Below are 25,953 nucleotides of genomic sequence, written 5' to 3'. Positions count from 1 at the left end.
GTCTGCCTACCCCTCTCCAATGCCGCTCCCCGAGGGCACGGCCACTTTCTGTCTCATTTGCCCTCTTTCCCAGCTGCTGGATCAACACTTGGCACATCGGAAGGTCTCAGTCGGTCTCTCTTGAATGAGCGAGGATATGGACCAGAGTTAAGAACACAAACATCAAATATCCAAGCACAACAAGCAATGGCAAAGCAAGTTCGGGGTAATGGGCTGAGAGTAGAAATGCACGGAGGGCTACAGGGCTATATACTGGAGAGGAGGGAAGGAAGAGAGCATACGCTCACTGCCCTCAAAGGAGCACACGGTCTCCCCCAGGAACCCACGCATGCCCAGACAGTGCACCCACGTGCACGGACAGTACCCACAGATGCCCAGATGGTAATCACGCGTGCCCAGACCGTACCCACACGTGCACAGCAGGGCACACGCGTGCACAGACAGTACAGGGGAGTCTGCAAAGGGAAGTAAGAGAAAAAGAGGGTGTGGGCCCTGTATGACAGCTGCCAGCTTCAGGCTTCCAAATTGGAGAATGGTGCACACAGATTTTGCTAGAGGGATGTGTATAATTGCAATGTTATTGGCAAAAGCAGAAATTGAAACCACTAAGCCATTCAACAATAGGGAATTAGTTAAGACAGTTTCAATACATCCATATAATACAGTTTAAAAATTACAATCCAGAATTAGATTTTATAATATGGAAATGTGAGTACATATAGAGTAAATGACAATATGATTCCAAAGAAAGTAATGTATAGAATGGTTTTAGAAAGAAGAGAGGAAGAGAATGTGTATCTTTCCAGATGCAGATCCCAAAATGATAACAAGGTTATTTCTGGGTGGTCTGATGATTACAGCTGATTTCTATTTTCTTCCTTTTGTTTATCCATATAGTCTAATTTTTCTATGATTAACGTGTACTAATTATGTAATCTTTTTCCACTTTGGAACAACTGAATTAGGAATCATGTTTTAAATCCCATCTCAACAGTACGATCAAAACATTAGATATCAGATGTTTTTTTTTTTCTTGAGCAGGAGAATAGGCTGCTGTTAAATATTATTCCAGGCACACAGAAATGTTTAAGAGGTTCAGCGGGGCATGGGGACAAGCCCCTGGATGGCCGCACCAATGGTACACCATGAGGAGGCATAGGTGTCTTTTAACTTGACAGCCAGTGACACCATATGAACCCAGGGAAGGGCCACCACCGGTAGAATGCCTCTTATGGTTGTGCCTCACCAAACTTACTTTAACTTCAGAACGTGCAAACTAGGCATTACTCTGCCATTTTACAGATGAGGATCCTGAAGTTCAAGAAGGCTCAGTGAACCGTCCAATATCCTCTGGAGAGCAAAAGTTAGACCCACTTGGCCTGTCCCCAAAGACCGTGTTTGTTTCCTTACATCACAGTCAATCCTCATACGTACTGTCAGCCTCAAGTCATACAAGTGGAAGACAACTAGCCAGCAGTTAACCCGGTGGACAGCAAACGTTTCTTTCTGTTGTTATTCCGGAACCATTGATTTGAATAAAATTTTAATCAGAGGCAGAATCAGATAGGACACTAAATGCAACATGGTGTCTTGGATTGGATCCTGGAAAAGACAAAGAGCATTATGGGAAAAGCTGGCGAAATCTAAACAGTCTGGAGTTTAATTCTAAAAAGATAGATAGATAGATAGATAGATAGATAGATAGATAGATAGATAGATGTCAGATTGATTGATAGATGTTAGATAGATAGATGTTAGATAGATAGATAGATAGATAGATAGATAGATAGATGTCAGATAGATAGATACATGTCAGATAGATGTTAGATAGAAGATAGATAGATACATAGATACATAGATGATAGATAGATAGATAGATAGATAGATAGGTAGATAGATAGATGTCAGATAGATAGATACATGTCAGATAGATGTTAGAAGATAGATAGATAGATAGATAGATACATAGATACATAGATGTTAGATAGATAGATAGATAGATAGATAGATAGATAGGTAGATAAATAGATGTCAGATAGATAGATACATGTCAGATAGATGTTAGATAGAAGATAGATAGATAGATAGATGATAGATAGATGTCAGATAGATAGATAGATAGATAGATAGATAGATAAGAGAGAGTTGCTCTTACTGAATAATGAGCTGTGGCAGGTAGGGGAGGGCTAGCCTACTGAGATAGAAACCTGCCTACTCAGTCCTCCACCTCACCCCCAAAGAATGCTCTAGGTTTCCCGGGGTAGACTTTGGATACCCTTGAGCTGGTCCAATCAGCTTACCTTATAGATGAATAAATTAAAGGCTGACAATCATAATAACTTGACAAGACCTTTCAGCTCGACATGGCAGAGCAGACTAGACCCAAAGTTATAGACTAAACGTTGTATCCCCACTAAAATCCACCTGTTGAAGCTTTTACCTGCCAATATGAAGGTATTAGAGGTGGGTCTTTTGGAGGTAAGAAGGTTGAGATGAGGTCGTGAGAGTTAGGCTCCCATGATGGGACTAGTGTCATAAGGAGAGGAAGAGAGACCGGAGCTCTCTCCCCATCATGTGAAGTTGTGACAAGAAGTGGCCGTCTGTAAGCCAGGAAGAGGTTCTCACCAGGAACTGAACTGGCCTGCACCTCGGTCTTGGACTTTCCTGCCTCCAGAATGTGAAAAATAAAAGTCTGTAAAACCAAGAAAAGTTGAACCTGTTTTCTCAAACACCTATATTCCCGCGAGGCTGTATGAACTGAAATAGTTGACATATGCAGCGTGAATTTGCTATTTTTTATTGAATTGTATAACTGTATCACTGGAGCAGTGGTCCTTGGCCCCAGACCCTGCATCCAAATTATCCGGGATGCTTGTTAAAAGTCCAGCCTCCGGGGCAAACTAAGGAGATTCTAGATCATCAAAACTTGAGAATGGGTCCCCAAGACCTATGTTTATTAGTGTTCTCCCTTTACGATGGTCTTCTCAAGGAAGACAAACTGGGGATGACAGGTGGATATAGAAGACTTATTTTCACTGTATATGCTTTTTATTATATGGACTTTTCAAACACTGTGGTGTCCTGCCTATTTAAAACTAAACTACACTTAACAACTCCCCGTGCACAGCCATGGTGAGTGATTAATCTAGGGAGAGACACTGTTGGGTCCCTGAAAAACAAAGCATTATACCAAATCAGCTGGAGGGTCTCTGGGCAGCCTCGTAAGCTAGCGTCCTGTCTGAGGTAACAAGTTGTGGCACCCAACAGCCCAAAGTCTGAACCTGCTTCTGCCCCAACCAATTAGCGTTCACTTTTCTGAGCATCTTTTCTGTTAAGTCCCTACAATCGAACCTACTTCACAGACACGTGAGGATGAATGGAGACGATAAACTTAAAGCACCCAGCACAGAGCCTGGCACATAGCAGGCCTCTGTAAATGATAGATTTTCTTTCTTTTCTCCAGAGCCCCTGAGCTGGAATGGAGGTTACTGATCTAATCAGAACTGAACTGTTTTGGAGAGAAAAACTTTTCTTTGTTTCCTGAAACCCAATCAGCCGACTTAGAGCAAGAAAGCTGATGTGTTAGAATGGTCTCCGCATGCCCTGCTAAGTGCTAATAGCCAAGATTTCTCACCACGGGGTTCCTGCAATCAGCCCTAATCTAGGAAATGAGAACCCCTTGTGCATTTTCATTTGACTTGAAAATGTGTGCATTCATGATTTTCTTGCACATCTTCCACGCTGTCGTGAAGCTCTGGTTTATTGCTTTATGGTTTTTTAGCTAATTTTTTTCCTTAAATATGTAAATAGCTATATTACTAAATGTTTGGAAAATAGGAGAAAAAAGTTCACAATTCCATTGCGTGAACACAAGAGATGTTGGCGTTTTGTTATATTTTCTGCTAGGCTATTGATGTGTGAGTTAGAATCATCATAAGCATTTTATTACACCAAACACCATTTTGTCTCAATTTTTCTCCTATCAGTACATTGCAAATATTTTCCCTATAATGACAAGGTCATTATAGCCACACTTTCAACTAGCTACAAAATATTCCACTGAGTGACTAGACCACAATATATTTAACAGTCCCCCTATTGTCTAACATTTCCATTTATTCCATTTTTTTGCCGTTTTTAATAATGCTGCAATGAAAATTTTTGTATGTAGATATTTCTACTGAATTAAAAACGATTTCCTTAAGCTAAATTCACACAAGTGGTAAGTCTTCTGTTTTTCAAATATGAAATCACTTAGAGAACAGTATTATCCTAACTGGATAAACTCAGAAAAATAACAATTTCATGTGAACAAACTCCTTCTCTGGTCTTCAGAATTATCAGGGGAGTGACTTTTTTGCATAGCAGAAACAAGCAGCCCGTGATCTACCAGAGACGAACAGAAATGCAAAAAGTTCACAGGGCCACATTTTATTTGGCTGTTACAGCTGCAACGTGAATTTTGAATTTCAAGCAGGAGACAAGACAGAGCTTTGAGGAGCATAAGTGCTGTCACCCCGTTTGAATCTCACTGTCCGCATGTGAGCAGAAAGGGAAAGAAACTGCCCTTGGCCTCACTGAAAAAAAAAAAAAAAAAAAGGCCGTGGAAATGAACACATACACTAACTAAAACAATCCTGGGACACTGCTCAACAGCTATCTGGTGAGCTCCTACCAACACCTAGATGCCAGCGCTCTAATCATTCTCCACTATTCCGGAAAAACAGGAATTCATTTCAGTAAGAACTTGTTTCTATTAATAACAACTTCTATTTATTGAGCACTTACCACGGGCCAATGTACTAATTATATCCATAATGTATGTTAGCTTTCATCCCATTTTATAGAAGGCACACTGAGGCACAGAGACTGGAGTTTTCTCAAGATCACAGTTAGATGGTGGAGTGGGCTGCAAGCCTAGGTATGCTGGCTTTAGAAATCATTATGTTGAGCAGCCCCAGAGACCCCTACTCTCATGTTGCCTGGGGCTCAGGCAGGGTCTCCCGGTTTCACCTGTATTTGTTTCCTAGTGCTACTCAGATGACCACAAATTTGGTGGCTTTAATCAGCATAGTTCTTACCCTACAGCTCTGGAGATGAGAAGTCTGAAAGGGTTCACAGGGGGGTTCCATGGTGGCTCAGTCTGTTAAGCATCTGACTTTGGCTCAGGTCATGATCTCGTAGTTCATGGGTTCAAGCCCCACGTCAGGCTCTGTGCTGAGAGCTCAGAGCCTGGAGCCTGCTTCGGATTCTGTGTCTTCCTCTGTCTCCCTGCCCCACCCCCACTCGTTCTCTCTTGCTCTCTCTCTTTCTCTCTCAAAAATAACTAAAAATTTTTTTTTAATTTTAATTAAAAATAAAATAAAAGGGTTCACTGGGCTGTGTTCCTCTCAGAGGCTCTAGGGGAGAAGCAGTTCCCTTGCCTTTTCGTTTCTAGAGGCTATGTTCCTTGTTGATTTCCCCACCTTCAGAGCCATCAGATGGCAGCTCCTTCTCTCACTGTTTCCCTCCAGTTCCATACTTACATCACCTTCCCTCTATAACACTGACCCTCCTGCTTCCCTCTAGTAAGGACCCTTGGTTTGTCGTCAGGGGTTGCACCCGGATAATGCAGGATGCTCTCCCTCTCGCAAGACTCATAACTTCATCACATCTGCAAGGCCCCTTTGCCAAGTAACGTAGCATATTAACAGGTGCTGGGGGTTAGGATGTGGACATCTTTGGGTGGCCATTACTCAGTTTACCACACCTGAGAAGTGACTAAAGCTAAAAGACAGCTCGGAAAACCACAAGTGTACCTGCAGAGCTATTTTCTTGGAGACGGTACAAGAAGGAAAAGCTGCCAGGCTTAGAATCCCAGGGATCCTGGCAGAACCGGCCATCAAGATGGAGACAGCATTAAAAGAATGTGTGTCAACCCTTCTGTTTCTGAGCAAGCTGATATGATCCACATCCTTCACTTAATCCATTTCATCATCATAACACAACTGACAGGGAGTTTCTTTGTCCCCAACACAGAGCTGAGGGACTCAGATTAGTTATGTAACCATCCCGATGTCACACAGCTAGCAACACTGGTGGGCACCAGGCTTATGGTTGGGACCCAGGTGACTGTGACGCCAAAGCCCAGGTGTACCCACCCTGCCCAGGCAACTGGTGACAACACTGATCAAAACGAACCACACCAGCCATGTGCACAGAACCCCTCCACTACCACCCCCTGAATAGCACTCAGCACTGATTTCCTTATTCATTTGCTTGTCCACATGTTTGTTATCTATCTCTCCTCATAGGTAAGAATCCTGCCTGTTGCTGACTGGGGTCACCCCGGCTCTGAGAACAGGCCAGGCACATAGTAGACACTAAATAACTGTTTATGTAACAAACGAATAACACTTCTTTGACCTGGAGATAACCAATGTGAGCAAACTCAACCACTTACAATGAGGATGAGATACTGAAAAGTAACAAACACCCCAAAAAGTCTTTGGAACAGCCAAAGCAAACATCTCTGAAGTCCAAGTTAATACACTATCTCTTTAGAAAACCCCTTGAGACCCAATCCGAAGCCCGTGTTCTCTTTCTGGAAAGTGATTTCTAACTAATTTGTCGAGCTCTTTATTACTCTACTTCCTGCTAAAAGGGATATGCTTCAGTGACTGTTAAAATTAAAAAGGAAGATGGTCCATCTAAAGTATATCATCCGAGGGGGCAAGGTAACCACACATTAATATTATAGAGCTCAAGAGCTACATCAGTGAAGTTACAACCTCTGCTGGTGGAGACAAGGATTCAGAGGAACAGATTCGTGACATTTCCCAAAATGACCAGTTGCAAAGCCCCAACCCCAACACCGCTATGCCCCTCTGTCAGCCCCTCTGTCTAAATATACATAACTAGACAGAACAACCTAGACAGAGAGAGATCATGTTCTTTCATGCAGACAGGACCCTGACATTATGGTCATACGCACTTAATCATTTTTAAATTTTGATCCTGCGTGTAAATATAATACCATTACTTTTTTGATTCACACTTTGGCCTCAAATATACCTCCTTCATGGCAACGGTTCACCTCTTAACTAGTTCTCTCTCTTCCTCAGAGTGCTATAAGCTTCTTTGTGGCAGATAATTGGCTAAATAATCTTTGAATCTCTAACCTTGGTGATTGGCACCTGCATGTTGGATGAATGAGTCTTTTATCATAAAAATATTTCATGATCATTAAGAATTTCAGAAAATAGAGAAGGGTGGAGAACAACCAACATAGTCCATGATTGTGAAAAAGCAGGAAACATTTTGTGATGTTTTTCTGTTTCTTTTTTAATGTAGACTGGTTTTTCTTTATTTATATTTTTCTCTTTACAAAATCCTATACATGCTTTTCTAAGCTGGGACTTTTTCACTGAACATTACAACATAAGCATTGCCCAGTGCCATCTCAAAGTTCTGAAGCTTGATGAAAGATATAGAATGCTCTAACACATCTCTTGAGGGCACTAATTTTATGCCATTGGGCACATTATCAACTTCAACTCTGGTGTAATACAAAGAGAATTCATCCCATGTCACAGCTACTATAATTCAGGCTTCATTTCCCCAACTCAACCAGAAACTCCTTTTGTTACCTTTTACCATCTGTGACCTAAATGGAGGTGCACCCATTTCTTCCCAGCTTCTTCCCAGCATCAACAGCCATCTGAATCTATCCCTAAAACCATCCAGCAGGAGCCTTTTGGCAAAACCCGGTGTAGGGCACTCTCGTTCTAGTCCCGTTCTATTGGGATTTTTTCTATTAAAATAAATGTTTTCATGAACTCACAAATGTGTTAGTCATAACCATCACAGAGTTCCAGTTGATGATTAAAAAACAAACTAGGTTTGGGAAAAAATTCAAGATGCCTTCCATACTCCAAATTTGTTCCCAGTCAACAGAGAACAGGGGCCAATGCCTTGAAACCAACATATTTTTATGAAACCAAACATCATAAAACATGAGTGAGCGTACCCTTACATCACTCAGACCACTAAGATTAATAGACACGCTGAAAGCATTTGCTTCACACTTGCTCAACTGAACAAATACATCTTCTCACAAAACCAATCCAAAATCTTGGCCATTCCCAGATGTCTAAAATCCAAGACGCTTTGCTCTCAAATTCCTCAATGAGAAAGTGTAGAAGAAGAGAATTTGGGACTTTAATCAAATGTTTAAATCTAGCACCAGGAAGAGAAGGAACTAAAATTGTACATTGAAGAAGGAAGGGAAAGGAAAGGGAAGGGAAGGGAAAGGAAGGGAAGGGAAGGGAAGGGAAGGGAAGGGAAGGGAAGGGAAGGGAAGGGAAGGGAAGGGAAGGGAAGGGAAGGGAAGGGAAGGGAAGGGAAGGGAAGGGAAGGGAAGGGAAAGGAAGGGAAGGGAAGGGAAAGAAAGGAAAGGAAAGGAAAGGAAAGGAAAGGAAAGGAAAGGAAAGGAAAGGAAAGGAAAGAAGAAAGGAGGGAGGGAGGGAGAGGGAAAATAGAGGAGGAAAAGAAAACACACTGAGATAAATATCCACAAATAATCTTTTACGTTATCAATGTTTTATTTCTATGAGAGAAAAGACATTTCTTCTATCTGTACATGATCCTGTCCATTGGGTGGGTAGACTCAGTTTGTTTTGTTTTGATGTAGCATTCATTTGTTCACTTTTTAAAACCAGAAGGGATATGCTTATTGGCTCTCATGGAAATGTGGAAACCACAACAGGAATGAAAGTTGAAACTAGAAATCACTCATAACCCCTCCACAAAGCAATAAAGCCACATTAGCATTTTGGTATTGAGGCTTCTCATCTTCGTGATACATATGTTATTTTTTTTTAACTTTTTTTTTTTAACGTTTATTTATTTTTGAGACAGAGAGAGACGGAGCATGAATGGGGGAGGGGCAGAGAGAGAGGGAGACACAGAATCAGAAGCAGGCTCCAGTCTCTGAGCCATCAGCCCAGAGCCCGACGCGGGGCTCGAACTCACGGACCGCGAGATCGTGACCTGGGCCGAAGTCGGACGTCTAACCGACTGAGCCACCCAGGCGCCCCCATATGTTATTTTTTTAAGCCAAAATGAATGTTCCAACACTGGAAACACTATTTGGCAGCCTATTTTTTCCCCTTAATTAACATATAATAAATATTTGCCTTTGTCATTAAATGTTCCTGTAGAACATATATTTTAGTGGCTGAAAAATCGTCCTTTTGTTGATGTCCCATTGACTTAACTAATCTATAACTGTAGAAGAAATAATTTATAACCAAAAAAGACCATCATTATACATATAGCTTTGCCTACATTCTTAAAATTTTCTTCAAATTAAACCATAAAAGTGTCGAGACAAAGGGTGGCGTAATTTTCAGACTCTTCGTATGTATTTGTCAATATGAATTTTGCAGCCCTAAAAGGTTGTACCACTTTGTATTTGTACAGCCTAAGAACATGCCTGCCCCCGAGCTGGTTTGAATTCTGTGCATCTTTGCCAAACCATTTGGCCATTAAAAACTATTTTGTTTGGCTACCATTTGTTTATTTATTAAACAAGTGCTTATCCAGCAACTTCTATGTACAGGCTCTGTTCTTGGGTGGGAGGCATTGCAATGAACACAGGCTCTGGCACAGACAGGGTTGGAATCCCAGCTGTCTCGTTCCCTCTGTGACCTTGGGCAGGTTCCTCACCTGAGCCTCCATTTTCTCAGCTACAAAATGGAGGCAAACACAACCCATCCAAGTAGTGATTCTAGAAGTTAGACACATGGACATGTGCACAGTGGTGCAGCCCAGGCGGAGTCCTGGGGCTTCTCAGTAAGTATTAATGCTTGGACTCCATCGCCCTGCAAGCCTGTGCAGCTACTCTGTTGATGCACCCACTCTTCCCATGACATTTGATGGAGCCTCCACTGGGAAGCTCCAGCCCTCCACTCACTATGCTTTTGTGTCTCAGACAACTTCTCCATCTGAGGGAAGAGAGACTAATTATGGGAAGCTGATACTTGTAGTTTGCCAGATCTCACACTGACATCGCATTCATTTTAAGATGGGAACTGTGGCCACACACACGGCATCTGAATCTAATGAACTTGAAGTCTCTCCTTTTATGTTAAAGTCAGAGGCTTTAGTGGATGGAGAATTAGGCTGAAACTTGGCCAACTCCGCCTTCATGCTGAGCTACGGCACTCTGATTTGCCTTAGCTCCCCTTCTCTATATGGAAGCATTCCACCATTAATACAAATAATGCTAGGGTTTTACATTTCAGATCTTTTATAAGGAAATAAAAAACGTATTTATCTTTACAGAAAATAAAAAGTTGTAGGTTTAGCTAAGGCTCCATTCTGACCCTTTCCTTACTCTTCAGTTAACCACTAGCCTGGAGCTAGTACATTGCATTACTATGCATTATTTTTTATGGAGGTGAAACTTAACACGGTATAAAATTCACCATCTTAAAGTAAACAATTCGTGGCATTCAGCGCATTACACTAGCACAGCCACCAGCTCTAGCAAGCTCAAAACGTTTTCTTCTTGCCAAAAGAAAGCCCCTGTAACCGTTAAGCAGTCACTTTCCATTTCTTACGCCCCCACCTCCAACCCTTGGCAACTACCAATCTGTTCCTGTCACTACAGACTTACCTATTCTAGATCTTTCATACAAAGGGACACATATAAAACGTGGCTTTTTGTGTCTGGTTTCCCTCACTTAGAATAATGTTGTCAAGGTTCTTCCATGTTGTGACACATACCCATACTTCATTCCTTTTTCGTAGCTCAACAATATTCCGTTGTATGTCTACACTGTCTAAGCCGGGCTGAGTTCCATGTACACCTACTTTCTGCCTGCTGCATTGGGCCAGCATTTCTTACTTGGCGATGATCCGAGCAAGAGCCCCGCTTCCCTAACGTGTAAGCCTGGTGGATGGTGTGGGCAGGAAGGCCGCTGGGTGATCTTGCGCATGGTCTTTGGCACCAAAAAACGTGGATTCAAGCCACGCTTTAACGCATCATAGTTACGTGAGTGTGATAAAGGCAACCGGCCCTTCATGCCTTTGTTTCCTCTTCTATAAAATGGGGATGAAATATTAACCACTTCATTTGGGGTTGCTGAGTGTAGCACACGAAACAGTGCACAGTGACTCTGTGCGGTGCCTGGCACACAGGGAAGTGACCAATTCAACACATTTTCAAATCATTTATCAAGTACCTGCCATGTGGCAGGTACCGTTCTAAGTGGTAGGAGTGCAACAGTGGACACAACAATGAACAATAGGTAACTCGCCGTCCAGAGAAAGCAGACAAGATAAAGTGAAAACCATCACCAGTGTGATAACAGGCTGGGGGGCTATAGGCCAGAGAGAGGGTGCTCCAGAGCTAGCTAGTGTTGACAAGGTCAGAGGGGCTCCCACAGGACACGATGTCTGATCCACCAAGACTTAAACAAAAGTACGTTTAAAATCTCTCCCTTCCTCTCTGTATCCCCTGCCCCCATGGTGCCCAACTGGCTGCATCAGTCTCCCGGTTGGTCATTCATCTCCCCTCCCTAGCCCTCTCTCATCCACTGTCCACACCACAGCCAGAGAATCATTATAAGAATAAGAAAGATGACAGTTTCCCCCACTCGGGGGCTCCTATGATACAATCTAAACTCTTCAAGCCCTGAAGTCATTTGATCTCATCTATTTCTCTGACTGCCTCTATTATAGGCCACTTTGCCCTTTTTAAGCCCCAACCCACTCTCCTTTCATTGCTAGAATTCCCAACGCCCTCTCCTGCCTCAGAACCTTCACGTAGGCTTTTCTCCCTTCCTGGAGGACTCCACTCCTGTCTTCACCAAGCTAAGTCATCCTCAGGAATCTCTTTAAATGTCCCGTCCTTAGTGTGGCCTTCCTTGACCCCTAGAACTAAAGTAGTCTCTGAAGCCCTCGAGACCTGGCCAGACCAGGGGCAACTCTGGTGTCCTGATAGAGCTGTCCTCTCAGGGGGACAACAAGATGACTTCAACCCAGGCATTGTGTCTCATCACCTATATCCCATCTGCCAAGGTCGGCTGAGCACCCACTATGCACCCAGCATGGCTCTAGTTCTGTGAAATTACAAATGACCAGGGCTTAACCCCTGGCAGGAGCTGTGTAGGGAATTTGGGACCACCCAGCCCAGAGACGGTACAATTGTCAATACCACTGAGGAACAAGGTTCAATGTCCTCTCCACAAAACATACTGCTATGATCAAGCATCAGTAGAGGTCAGCTTTGCTGGCCTTTAAAGTTACTTCCAAATCAAAGATTCTGTGACCCTGTCTGTGTTCCAGGGACTGAGGATGCCTAACTGTTGGGGAGTTCACATTCCCCTAGATTTTGTTTTCATACAGGAATAGGGTAGTATAAATTCACACAACCTTTTGGAAAGCAGTTTGGCAGCATGTACCAAGAGAGACATAAAACATCCAAATCTTTTGACCCAGTAATTCCATTTCTGGGAATCTATCCCAAGGAAATAATCCTAAATAGGGGTAAAGGCTTATGCACAAAAGTTTTCAATGTAATCTCATTTATAACAGGAAAAAATGGAAATTGCTTAATTGTCCAATCACAAGGGGAAAGAGATTAAATAAATTATGGTGCAACTACTTGATGAATATTGTTTGGCCATTAATGGTTCCAAAGAATAACAGAGGAGAAATGCTTATTATATAATATTAGGTTAAAGAAAAAGTAAGCTGGTGATCTAGCAAGCCCACTTCTGGGTATATACCCAAAGGAAAAGAAAACAGGATGTAGAAGAGATTTCTGCACTACACTATTTATTGCTATATTATTCACCATAACCATGATATGGAAACCGCCTAAGTGCCCAATACTAGTTGAATGGATAAAGATGTGGTATATATCATAGAATATTATTCAGCCATGAGAAAGAAGGAAATCCTGTCATTTGTGACAACATTATAGTAAGTGAGATAAGTCAGGCAGAGAAAAACAAATACTATATGTTATCACTTATATGTAGGTTCTTAAAAAGCTAACTATGGCTACAATGGCAATCATATTATAATACAAACATATTTCAAATCAACGTGTTTTACACCTCAAATTTGCACAATGTTGGGTGCCAGATATATTTCAATTACAAAGAAAGAAAGAAAAAGCAAGCAGCAACAGTGACAGATAATATTACACATCTCTGCACAAAAGATCTATGCACATGCACGCACACACACACAGAACAAAAGATAACAGAAGAATAATCTAAAATGGTAACAGTGGTTATTTGAAAAATAGAACTGAAGTTTCATTACTTTTATTTTTCCACCTTTTCCTCTTCTACAAGTTTTTTTTTTAAGTTTTTAAGTTTTTATTTTATTTATTTATTTATTTATTTATTTATTTATTTTTGAGAGAGAAAGAGACAGAGTGCAAATGGGGGAGGGGGTAGAGAGAGAGAGAGAGGGAGACACAGAATCCGAAGCAGGCTCCAAGCTCTGAGCTGTCAGCACAGAGCCCGATGCAGGGCCCGAACTCACTGTGAGACCGTGACCTGAGCCAAACTCGGATGCTTAACCGACTGAGCCACCCAGGAGCCCCTACAAGTTTTCTTTAATGAGCACGTATGTAAAATAAAATATGAGTAATTCTGCATGACAGTTACACTCAGCATCCAGGACATAGAAAATAAATTCTGAGGTTAAATAGAGTACATGTATTTTGATGAAAACTTTCCAAATTATGAATAGGAAAACCTATTAGAAGGAAATCATACACACACGCAAACACACACTCACACGGCCAAACAAAAAGTGAAAAAAACCAAGCCTGTCACCGGTTCTATTACAAACATGATCCGTCGTTGGATGGTTTTCTTACCTTTTTCCTTGCTCAAGGGTGCTGTCTACCATAGCCCTTCATTCTTGCTTTCCTCAATCCTTCTTGACATGGCAGTCCAAGAGACCTTTTCTTCTTTAAATGTTTATTTTTGAGGGAGGGGAGGCGGTAGTAGAGAGAGGGAGGGGCAGAGAGAGGGAGACAGAGAATCTCAAGCAGGCTCCATGCTGGCAGCGCAGAACCCGTCACGGGGCTTGAACTGATGAACTATGAGATCATGACCTGAGCCGAAGTCTGACGCTTAACTGACTTAGGCACCCAGGCGGCCCTAAGAGACCTTTGTAAACTGTATGTATGGTCCTGTCACTCCCAATCCTACTCTTCACTAGATCCACAATGGCCTTTCCATTCCTGTGATCAGCCTCTGCTCCCTCTCCACCTGTATTTCTCACCAGTGTCTTTTCACACTCTTCTGCTCCCCGCCAACTTTCTCCTAGTTTCTCCAAGGTATCCTGTCCTGTCCCAATGCCAGGCTTTTCCTCAAGCTGTTAGCTCTGCTTGGAAAGCTTACTCTACCCCAGCTCATACCTATTTTTCCAGATACCTGACATCAGCTTTCGAGTCTTAAGAAATTGCTTAGAAGTTATTTCTTTGGGCAGTTTTTCTAACCACATACATGAGGTTATTCCAAAAACACAGATCTAGAGCCCAGAAGGGGTGCCACCAAAGAAATGCATTTCCCAGCACCAGCAAGAAGGTAAATTCTAAATATTTTAAAAGAACATTTAAAAATATTTTTTTAAAAAATTTAAAAAAAAGAAGGAAGGTCTCTGACTTAAAATTGCTTCTCCTTTCATCAACAGAAACCAACATTTCTTGTGTAGCACGAATGCCCATCAATGAGATGCATTACTTCATTAATCTTAACAAGCATCCCTGGTTTGAGCAGTTTTCGATTTTTAATTTATGGAAGAGAAAAGTAAGGTTTAGACAGGCAATGCAAATTGCCCAAGGGCACATGGTGGGGCAAAGAAGACTTTAACTTTCAAAGCCAGTGGCCTTACTCTGCCTGCTGCCACAAAGAAATGTCAGTGGGAAGAGAGAAGATGGGGAGAGTCCTGCTAATTTAGACTGTGGTAACATTCCATTTATTTTGTCTTTCCTTTGCCAAAACCACTCTCCTCAGCTTTCTTCCCAAGCACACTATGAGTCACTATTGGATTTCCATCCACTGGGATGGAGTCAGTGAGAATGTTGTTTTGGCTGGCAGGGTCTGTGTGTGCAAGTGTTACCACCTGCTGCTAAATCTTTGTCTCTGTTGGGTCTATTGTCACTCTGGACTCTGAGACTGGCTCATGTCCACTGGTCTCCTCCAAGAATGCCCCAAATGTTTTCAGCAAGAAGAAAAGCAGAGAACAAGGGTCTTCCTTATCTGGGTAGACATTTAGTAACACCCGGGAGTTGGAATACAACTGAGATGCCCCAAAAGAAGCGAGTTTAGGGGTTTTCAATAAATGTGAGCTATCGTATTATTATCACCACCATCATCACTCTTTTTCTGCCTAGATAATGTCACACAGAGACTCTCAACGGCCTCAGGATAGAGAGGCTTCATCAGCAAATGGCCATGTTGCCTCTGGCCTCCCTGCAACCAACATGGGCCTTTGGATGCTTTTCAGGTGCAAACAAAGTGGACACAGAGAACAGAGGACAGATAGTTCATCAAAGAACACAGCCCAAGCTGCAAGAGTCAGAGCAGTGGGGCTAATGCCAGCAATATTAACAAATGTCCATTGTTTGGGTTCACTTTTGTAGCACGCAAGAGCTTGGACGTGAAGGCACAACAAAACTGCAAGGCCAGAGAGAGCAGGTCAGAGACTGTTGCAAGAGTCAGGGGAGAGACAGGGAACAGGAGAGCTACTCACATGGCTGTTGAAACATACTGGTCAGTGGTTACCTCCAGAAGCCAATCAGCATTGAATACTCTGACATCTAATTAGCATTAGTCATTAACCCATCAGTATATGCTGCACCTCTACATTCTAGCCCTTGGCTGCGTGGGGGTAGCGCAGAGATGAGTAAGACAGGGCTCTTGCTCCATATGAGCACATTATAAGGTGTGTATTCTTATACCTGAGTCTGTATCAGTCATAACTCATGTACAGAAGCCAGAAGCCTGAATTCCCCTCGGAGATTGCAAACCCGTTAAAAGGAGGCATTGGCTTCTCACATTTACTGGGGTCCCTCTTCCCTTCCAGAACTCCAGACAAATTGAGAAATAAAGCAAAAGATGATGGGCATCCACATTGTGGAAATTAGTGAAGATTAACCAGATGAGAGCAAGGAAAGACTATGTACTCTGAACTTGCTATAGCAAGGGAGTCGGCCACGATCACTTGCTTTTTGGCAGAGATTCAAAGAAAGGCAGAGGGGCAGGAAAGCTTTCTAGTAGAAAAAAATGGGAGGCTTCAGGCATTGCCTGACTGGAGGCTGTCGGTGTAGGGAACAGGAGGGTTTTGGAGTCCAGCTCTGCCCCTTACCAGCAAGGCTAGTGAGCCATGGCCATCGCCACGGCTGCAAAGACAATCTTCCCCTAACCTCGGTCCCCTTGTCCACCATGAGGAAGTCCAAGCAGCTACCTCACTGGCTCGTGGTAAAGAATAAACAAGAAGTAAATGTAAAGTGCTTAGGACAGTGCCTCACCACGATAAACACTTGATGAATGGTAACTATTTTTTTATTTTTCATCATTCAAAGATGCGGCATCTCAGAAACAACCTTAAGTGTCCATCGATGGACGAATGGATAGAGAAAATGTGGTATGTATATACAATGGAAAATTATTCAGCCATAAAAAAGAAGGAAATCCTGCCCTTTGCCACAACATGGATGGGCATGATGTCAAGTGAAATAAGTCAGACGGAGAGAGACAAGTGCCGTATGATCTCACTTACATGTGGAATCTAAAATCAAAAACAAAACCTGGGGCACCCAGTGGCTCAGTTGGTGGAGCTGGACTTCGGCTCAGGTCATGATCTTGCTGTTGGTGAGTTCGAGCCCTACATCAGGCTCTGTGCTGTCAGCCTATCCGCGCAGAGCCCGCTTTGGATCTTCTGTCCCCTCTCGCTGCCCCTCCCTCACTTCTGCTCTTCCAAAATTAAATAAATATTTAAAAAAAAAAAAAAAAAACAACTCCTACTATAGACATCAGATTGGTGGTTTCCCAGGCTGGGAGTAGGGTTGGGTGGGTGGCATGGGTGTAGGAGGCCGAGGGGTGCAAACTTTCAGTTATAAAATAAATAAGTCCCAGGGGTGTCACGTACAGCATGGTGACTAGAGCGCACACTGTCTCGCAGACCTGAAAGTTGCAAAGAGAATAAATCTTTTAGTTCTCAGCACGCGAAAAAAATCATTTGTAACTAAGGGTGGTAAGGGATGCCAACTAGACTGTGTGACCACTTCCCAATATGTACATCTACTGAATCACTACGCTGTGCACCTGAAACTAACATAATGTCATACGTGGACCATATCTCGATGTTGTTTTTAAAAAGAACACACACACACATACACACACACAAAGATACAGCGTCTCTCACATGCCTGATAGGTCTCAAGAAAGTGTGCAAATTGAAGTCCGCCTAGCCCAGAGGCATAGAGGTAGTGAAGCAAACACACTGAGATGGGCTGTCCACCTGGAGGTCATGCCCAAGTTCCCCCCTGGCCCCTCTGGTCCGACTGCCCCACGGTGGGGATGGAAGTCACTGTGCCCAGCCTTGCAGAGACCTGCTCCAGGGCAGACGCACCCCATTCTACGCCGGTCGGTTGACTCTTAAGTCTCCAAAGCAACTCATCACCCCGTTGGCCTTCACATTCCAACATTCTTAGATTACCTTTTAAAAACAGCACCGGCTCTCTAGTGTCTCTTCAACAATCTCAGGACGGTTTGACAGGTTGTGTTAGTGACAGCCGAACACTGGAGCACCCAGCACCAGCACCACTCATCCTGGACGTGCTGTGTGTGGTCTTCCGTCCCAGAGTTCCCCAACCCCCAACCATCATAGGGTCAGGCCTTCCATGAACCCGCCTCTTCTTGGAATTTTTGTAACAAGTCATGGGAGAGCTTCCCGTGCACTTTGAAAACTTCGCTGAAGAAGCTTGACAGCCCCATAAAATTATATTTCAGAACTTCAGGGCACAATATGGCAGTCTGTGAGTAAAGTGCTTTCCAGACATTTTTGACTTATCTAAAGTATGCTCGTTTTTTGCTTAAAGAGGCCTCAAGGGATGATGGAGCCGCAGGGTGTCAATCGCTCTGTCACTTATTATCCAAGATGATAAAAATTGCTAGGTTTTCTGAACTAGTTATGGAATAAATGATATGATGGGTGGAGTTTGCTTCACAACACACAAAATGCAGGGAATGGGGGAGAGGGGGAAGGGACCTTAAGTGAACGGGGGCACGGGGGACACAATATTATTCCCCTTGCGTAACTTGCTGCCAGATGCTGGGTGCAGGGGACCTCATTGTATATGAAATTTTCTGCAATTTTTAAACATTTTCTTATGATTTACAATACAAGAAGTGATATTTTGAACATAAGGGGGGATCAAGTATTATAGCCTGGGATAGTACTGTTTGTTAATTCTCAATTTATCCACAATGACAGATATTTATATATATAAAGAATTTTGCAGCGTCTCCTCCATGTGAAGTCAGGAATGAGGGCTTGATGACAGGCCATGCTGTGTGAGGAGTGACTCCTGGAAGTGATACAGGAATGCAAGTTCTAACATCGTGTGTTATTGTGACCTTTGGGCAAGTCACTTCTCCCTGCATCTGTTTTCTGGTCTATAAAATGGGAAAATCAGGCTGTTGCCCTCTGGGGGTTCTTCTTTCCTTGATGGCATGAAATTCTTGCTGGAATGTGAGCTCCGTGCACATCAGGATGCTGTCTTCCTCTTTCAACTCCTATCCCCCAGGGGCCAGGGACACCACCTGGCACACAGAAGGAGTCAATAACATTTGTTCGTTCAATGAGTGAGTGAACTGCCTTATTTTTAAACATGCAAACTACTTTTCTCATAAGAGCACACTTCTTTCCCTACAGCGAAAGCAGACTGAGTTCATAAATCACACTGAACTGGCAGCTGGGTGGCTCAGTCGGTTGAGCATCTGACTTGATTTCGGCTCAGGCCATGATCTTACAGTTTGTGAGTTCAAGCCCTGCATCAGGCTCTGCGCTGACAATGTGGAGCCTGCTTGGGATTCTCTCTCTCTCTCTCTCTCTCTCTCTCTCTCTCTCTCTCTTTCTCTAAATAAATAAATAAATAAATAAGCTTTAAAAAAAGAAAAGAAAGAAAGAAACTACACTGAGTCTTTATGGCTTGTTGAACTCACCTTGAAAAGCCCAGAAAGTGCCAATAGGCATCTCCTTAATGTATACCATCCCCATTGTTCTAACCTATCAGGGCTAAAGGAAAGTTGACAGCCTGACCCAGAAAACCTTGCCCATAGTCCTTCAAGGGTTCCTACCACTCCCCAGGACAAAGCCCAGAACCTTCCATGGGCAGCAGAGCCATCCCCCTTCTAGGCTCATGCTCTCCTTTGTTCTTTCTCAATGGCCTTCTTCTACCCCAGGACCTTTGCACATGGCAACCCCTGCACATGGAAGTGTTTTCTCACCCCTCTTCCTGGCTATTGTCTGCTCCTGTTTCATATTTCAGGTCAGATGCCCTCCCTGATCCGTACTCTCGGCTATGTCTCCTGCTAAACACACCCGTAACACCCTTCACCTTTCCTTCAGAATGGTTTCCAGAGTTTACTGAACTTATCAAATTACCTCATCTGTCCTTAATATGATATAATTCCAAAACAACTTCATACTTCTCCCATCACTCTTCCAATCAAATGTGTTTGGATCTTTCTTCCCCGTCCTTTCATGTCACTGCAGGCAAATTCATTAACTTTCTGGTCACTTTCAGTTACATGACCCAGTTTCATTATTTAATTGTGACTCATTTTCAGATATTAAAAAGACCAATCTAAAGAATAACTTTCATCTCACATCCAAAACACAGTTTGTTCCCTTTCTGTGCCTTCAGTTCAGGATATACTACGGGTTTTCCGCTTTTCCTCCATCTCCTACCCCTACTTCTGCTTCACACATGCCTAGAATCAGACCACAGGGTAAGAGAATTAGAAAAACATGATAAAAGTATTTTGAGATATCACCTCATGCCAGTCAGTCTGCCTAAAATGAACAAATAGGAAACTATAGATGCTGGCAGGGATGTGGAGAAATGGGAACGCTGTTGCACTGTTGGTGGGAATGCAAACAGGTGCAGCCGTTCTGTAAAACAGTGTGGAGGTTCCTCAAAAAATTAAAAATAGATCTCCCCCATGACCCAGCAATAGCACTGCTAAGAATTTACCCAAGGGATACAGGAGTGCTGATGCATAGGGGCACTTGTACTCCAATGTTTATAGCAGCACTTTCAACAATAGCCAAACTATGGAAAGAGCCTAAATGTCCATCAGCTGATGAATGGATAAAGAAATTGTGGTTTATATTCACAAAAGAATACTACTTGGCAATGAGAAAGAATGAAGTATGGCCTTTTGTAGCAACATGGATGGAACTGGAGAGTGTTATGCTAAGTGAAATAAGTCATATAGAGAAAGACAGATACCATATGTTTTCACTCTTATGTGGATCCTGAGAAACTTAACAGAAGACCATGGGGAGGGGAAGGGAAAAAAAAGTTAGAGAAGCAGGGAGCCAAAGCATAAGAGACTCTTAAAAACTGAGAACAAACTGAGGGTTGATGGGGGGTGGGAGGGAGGGGAGGGTGGGTGATGGGTATTGAGCAGGGCACTTGTTGGGATGAGCACTGGGTGTTGTGTAGAAACCAATTTGACAATAAATTTCATATTTAAAAAAAAAAAACAAAGTATTTTTACTCAATACGTGCTATTTGCATGGTTCTCTCCTCGCACACATGGCTGTACCCCAAGTCTTCAAATGCCAGCTCTCTCTAGTTGAACATATTCCCAGGGCCGGTAGAAGCTTTCTGAAAGACCTCCATAGTATAGAGTTCCCTGAATGGATGAATCACTCCTTGGTTGGTATTTTGCATTGCCCTGCGCCAGCCTCAGGTTCTGTATGTAGCTTCTGGCTTCTTACTGGCTTCCTCACCCTAGGAGGACTCTATCCTGGCTTAAGGTCCCATCTAATGGCCAACCCCACCTGCATCCTCAGCACCATCTGCCTCTTGAGAAGGCAAGGAGAGGCTCTTTGCCTCTCCAATGGCTACCCCTCTACTGGCTCTCTTCTATGATGGCCTTCTGCCTTTACAGAACTAGAATTCTCTGGTTTCTATGATCACATAAGACATCAAGCTCCAGGGGTGGGCCAAGCTCCCCCACAACTTGTTTATCACATGTCTCTGATCCCACGAAAGCTGCAAAGCTTTCAGTTTCACAGTTTAGCTAAACATCCAACTGGAGAATAAACAGCTTCTTTCTTGCAGGCACCTTTCACATTATCAGTGATCCTTTGGGATCCTCGCCACTTGGTTGGAAAGTTGGTGTCACTCTTCTCTTACCTCCCTTATCGGAATGGAGGGGAGAGCTCCTCAGCACTTCCTTATCAGCTATTATCTCCCTACCTTGAAGCCTCTCTTCAACCATTAATCATTTTTGAACTTCTAGTTTTCTCTTATGTGCACTGAAAGTGGATGCTGGTCCAGCTATTTTTGGCAAGTCTTAAGTGGATGTGTGGGAACCGATTGCCCATTTATTCCCTACTTTGGGTCCTCATCTGAAACTCCAAGATGATAAGTCATCTTGTTAAACATAGTTCTGTGAGTATTTGATGAATGTCTGTCTTTTCCAGTAGACTTTTCCTCTATAAGGGCTCTGTGTTTACTCTCCCTTGAATACCAAGACCAAGCATTCAATGTCTAGCATATAGTAACAGCTCAATAAATATGTGATGAGGTAATCAGGGGCACCTGGGTGGCTCAGTCGGTTGAGCGTCCGACCTCAGCTCAGGTCATGATCTCACTGTTTGTGAGTTTGAGCTCTGTGTTGGGCTCTGTGCTGACAGCTCAGAGCCTGGAGCCTGCTTCGGATTCTGTGCCTCCCTCTCTCTCTGCCCCTCCCTCACTCATTCTGTGTCTCTCTTTCTGCCTCTCAAAAATAAACGTTTTAAAAAATTTTTTAAATAAATATGTGATGAGGTAATGAATAGAAAAACAATATGAAAGAGGGAGAAGACCAGATTTGTATCATTAAAACACCCTGGTCTAGAAGAACTAACAGACAGAGCATCATTCGAACAATAGAAGATCAGGCAAAGATTCCCAAAACCTGGCTATCCATCAGAATTACTTATGGAGCTGTTGAAAAATATAGATGCTTAGATCTGATCTGCTGGTATGCTGATTCAATAGATCTCATTGAGAATCCATGAGCTAAGATGCATAAGAGAGATCTAAATAATGTGCCAGGAGAGCTCCCGGGAAGGAGAAGCTGTACCTGATGGGGAGAATCAGGGAAACTTTCTGGACAAAGCAATGCATAAGGATGAAAAATGTGAGCAGGTGAAGAAAGAGGCATGGGGAAGACATGGTTATCAGGAACTTGTAAGCCAGAGAAGATGAAGTAAGCAAGGCACTGTGACTAGAAAGAGATTAGATTCTGGACAGAATCTAGTGCTTTGGGGAGGAGGAGTCAGATGGGCATTCCACCTGACTGAAAGCTCTTTGGATGCAGAAACCTGACCTAAAGTTAGCAACACCCAGGGAGGTATATGGTGTAATGTGGTTGGGTGAGCCAACTGTGGATTAGACTGCCTACATTCTTCATCTATAAAAGGAGGAGGATGAAATTATTCACCTCAAGAGGTTATCATGAAGATTAAAAGAAGTATTGATGTAATGTCTTAGTCTGTAAGTGCTCGTTATATATCAGCTAGAACTTTTTTTTTAATAATTCTAGTACCTAACAAAATAGCCAGTTCTGCAAATATCTTCCCAACGTTGCATTTAGTCAAGGTCAGGTTGGTGGCTTGAAATAAGCCATGATGGGAAGTTTGTTTGGCTGTTGTTGTTGTTGTTGTTGTTGTTGTTGTTTTAAATCATTAATCATCAAGGAAATGCAAATCAAAACCATAATGAGATACCACCTTGTATCTGTCAGAATGGCTAACATCAAAAAGACAGGAAGTAACCAGTGTTGGCAAGGATTTGGAGAAAAAGGAACGCTCGTTCGTTGTTGGTAAAAATGTGAATTGGTTCAGCCACTGTGGAAAACAGTATGGAGGTTCTTAAAAAAATTAAAAATACCACATGATCCCATCATTCCACCACTGGGTATCTAGCCAAAGAATATGAAAATGCTAATTCAGAAAAATATATGCACCCTCACCGTGGGAGTGTTTATACACCGAGGAAATTGGCAAAACTACAAACTTGAACCCTTTCTTTGAGATCTGAACCAACGCATTGTTAGATGCTCTGTGGATATTGATTGGATTGATCTAGATTGAACAGACTTCAGTTGAAAAGTGAGTCAAGGATACAGGAAAACAAAAGCACAAGCTGAGAGGAAAAACTTCTCTGTATAGGCAAGGCAGAGGAAGACCTTGGCCTTGGAATGACTGACAGGAAAAAACAGAATATGATTTTTTTACTCTAAGCTAATGAAATAAGCTTCAGCATATTATTTTACCCATCACTTTCACCATTGTCTCTAAAATAAGCATCAGAAAAGCTGAGTGAAATAGTCACTAACAAGCTGTAGCCCCATCAGAGCTCTGAATGCTCTAGGAGAAAATTTCAAAGGCTAGTTCTCTCTGGAAAGAATATGTCTGAGAAGATACAGTTAATAAGGAGTTATCTGAGATAAAAAATAATTTTAAAAATCTAATATTGCAAAACAGAAAAATGCATGATACCTCAATAATACAAGAAACTTTATCATCAAATATTAAAGAGAAATTAAGGAAGTTGCAAATGACACAGGAAAGAGAATATAAATGCCCGAAAATTGTATCAACACTTGGCCAAGGGAAGGCAGTAACACAAAAATACATCTGTCTGTTTTGGAAGTCAACAAACCACTTCTAAGTTCTTTAATAGAGATTGTGCTATTTCACAGAATGAGTGAGAAAAGTCCTTTAAGAAGTCATTACTTTATATGAATAAATTAACACATCAAACGGCTAAAACACCTGAAATTAAGCTTGTAAGGACTGATATTCTATTTCAGCCTCTGACAACACTTCAGTGTCAGAAGTGGGGAGATTCCTTCAAGTCAGATAGTCAAGGCCATCTTACACATAAAAGTGTTATGGTGTGACATTATATTGGTACTGAGCTAATGGAAGCATTTAGCCCCAGGGACCTGCTTTGCCTGTTCAAGTTCAATACAGTCATGCGGTTTTTCAATACTGTCATACGGTTTTATTTCAATGAATTGCTAGGATCCCATTTACTTTTATTAGCACATGGACTACTCAAGACCTAAATACTCCCCTCCATGAACAACCCAAGAATTCTAGGGGCTTGCTTGCTTCAAAAGTGGTCATCCCAACTTCCAACCTACTTCCAAGGAAGATGTACAAAACAAAACCTTTAATTGTCCGCCCCATCCCCCCACCGTTGATTTAGCTGTCACCAATTCATGACATTGTTGAACCCTAGTCACGCACATTCCAGCAGATGCTTGTCCATTTGTGGGAGATACTGTTGCTGACCCCAATAGTACCCCCTTCCTAAGTTTCAGTGTAATGATCCTTTTAATTCACCACTATGTGTTTAACCACTATCCCCCAAATGATACCTGCTCTGACAGAATGACTGAAAGCAGACCAATTCGCAGCCTCATTCATACACTGTACCAAAGCCGCCACCCCAAAATCCTTTAGACCTTTTGGCCCAGATTCCCACTTACCTCCTGGTCAATTCCATTCTGTAATCCACCGTGTCCTTTCTTGGGGTGTCCTTTCTGGATGACAGGATTTGGACCAGGCCAACCCTGTAGTCCATGACTAACTTCCCTGAAGTTGCATCATGGAGAGGAATTGGACCCTTGGTTCTTTCCTTCCAGAAGATCATGGATGCTTTAAGCAAATAATCTCAACACCTCTCCAGCCAAAAATTCCTAAGAGGAAAAAGCCTTCATCGAGCTACTATCAAGTACCTCCTTGTATGCACAGCACTAAAAGAGTCACTTGAGTGACTTCTCTCAGTAACTGTCTCCTTAACTGTACTTGTATCTCTACCCATATGTATAGAAGTGGCATTTTTTACAAATTCCATCTCATCAGCCACAACACATTGTTAGGGGATATTAAGAACTGTGAGAAAGCTTAGAAATAATGAAGGATGCCATTTTATTTTGAGGAAGAGAAGACAAACCCAGGGACTCCATCTGATTAAGACCATACTCGATAAAATGATGGTAATCAGGGAAGGAAGGGGATAAAATCTGATGGTGTTAAGGGTACTAACTTGTAACGAGTGGTTAATAAACCTTAGAGCTCTAAGGCACAATTTGATGAATATAGATAATATTATTGTACTATAATTATATAATTTGATAACAACCACAATATTTAAGTATACCAAAGAACACCATACACCTTAAACTTACACAATGCTGTATGTAAAATTGACCAATTTTTAAAAACCCTACTCTAACTAGGCAGAAAATAACTGTCTCACTTCTGTGCCCAAGGCATGGTTTTTACTACCCTATGATAGCATTCATATTTTGGACAGCCAACAAATCCAAAAGACCATTTTCCTCCAGATGGGAGGGTGGACAGCTAGGGTAAAATGAAGATCATCAAGATGGGGATCCCATCCATCTTCTTGGTCAAACTTAGCATCAGTGTTCACTTCGATAACTTTGAAAATACTTCTTCCAATTAGCGTTCTCAATGGCTTGAGAGGAATGGTGGGGAAAGCAGGATAAAAACAAGATTTTTCAGACACTGAATTTCCATAAATGACATCATGAATTATATATTGCTGTTGCTAAGGAGATGTAAGAGTATGTATCAGAAGGAAACAAAGAAACTGATTACACCAAAGATGAG

General features: G+C 42.4%; 1 protein-coding gene across 3 annotated transcripts in view; it reads left to right on the top strand.

Moving 5' to 3' along the window:
* Positions 1-25,953, top strand: part of C1QTNF7 (C1q and TNF related 7) — a 107,683-nt gene that overhangs the window by 65,098 nt on the left and 16,632 nt on the right. The window contains exon 2 of one of the 3 annotated variants that reach the window (XM_042984908.1): positions 16,601-16,662. The exons of the other annotated variants lie outside the window; for them this stretch is intronic. The gene's annotated coding sequence lies outside the window, so the exon portion shown is untranslated. The remainder of the gene's footprint in view (positions 1-16,600; positions 16,663-25,953) is intronic. 3 annotated transcript variants of the gene reach the window in all.

Source organism: Panthera tigris, chromosome B1 (assembly GCF_018350195.1).
Source record: "Panthera tigris isolate Pti1 chromosome B1, P.tigris_Pti1_mat1.1, whole genome shotgun sequence".
Classification (NCBI taxonomy): domain Eukaryota; kingdom Metazoa; phylum Chordata; class Mammalia; order Carnivora; family Felidae; genus Panthera; species Panthera tigris.
Note: the sequence above shows the minus strand (reverse complement) of the source record. Positions and strands in the feature narration are given on the sequence as shown.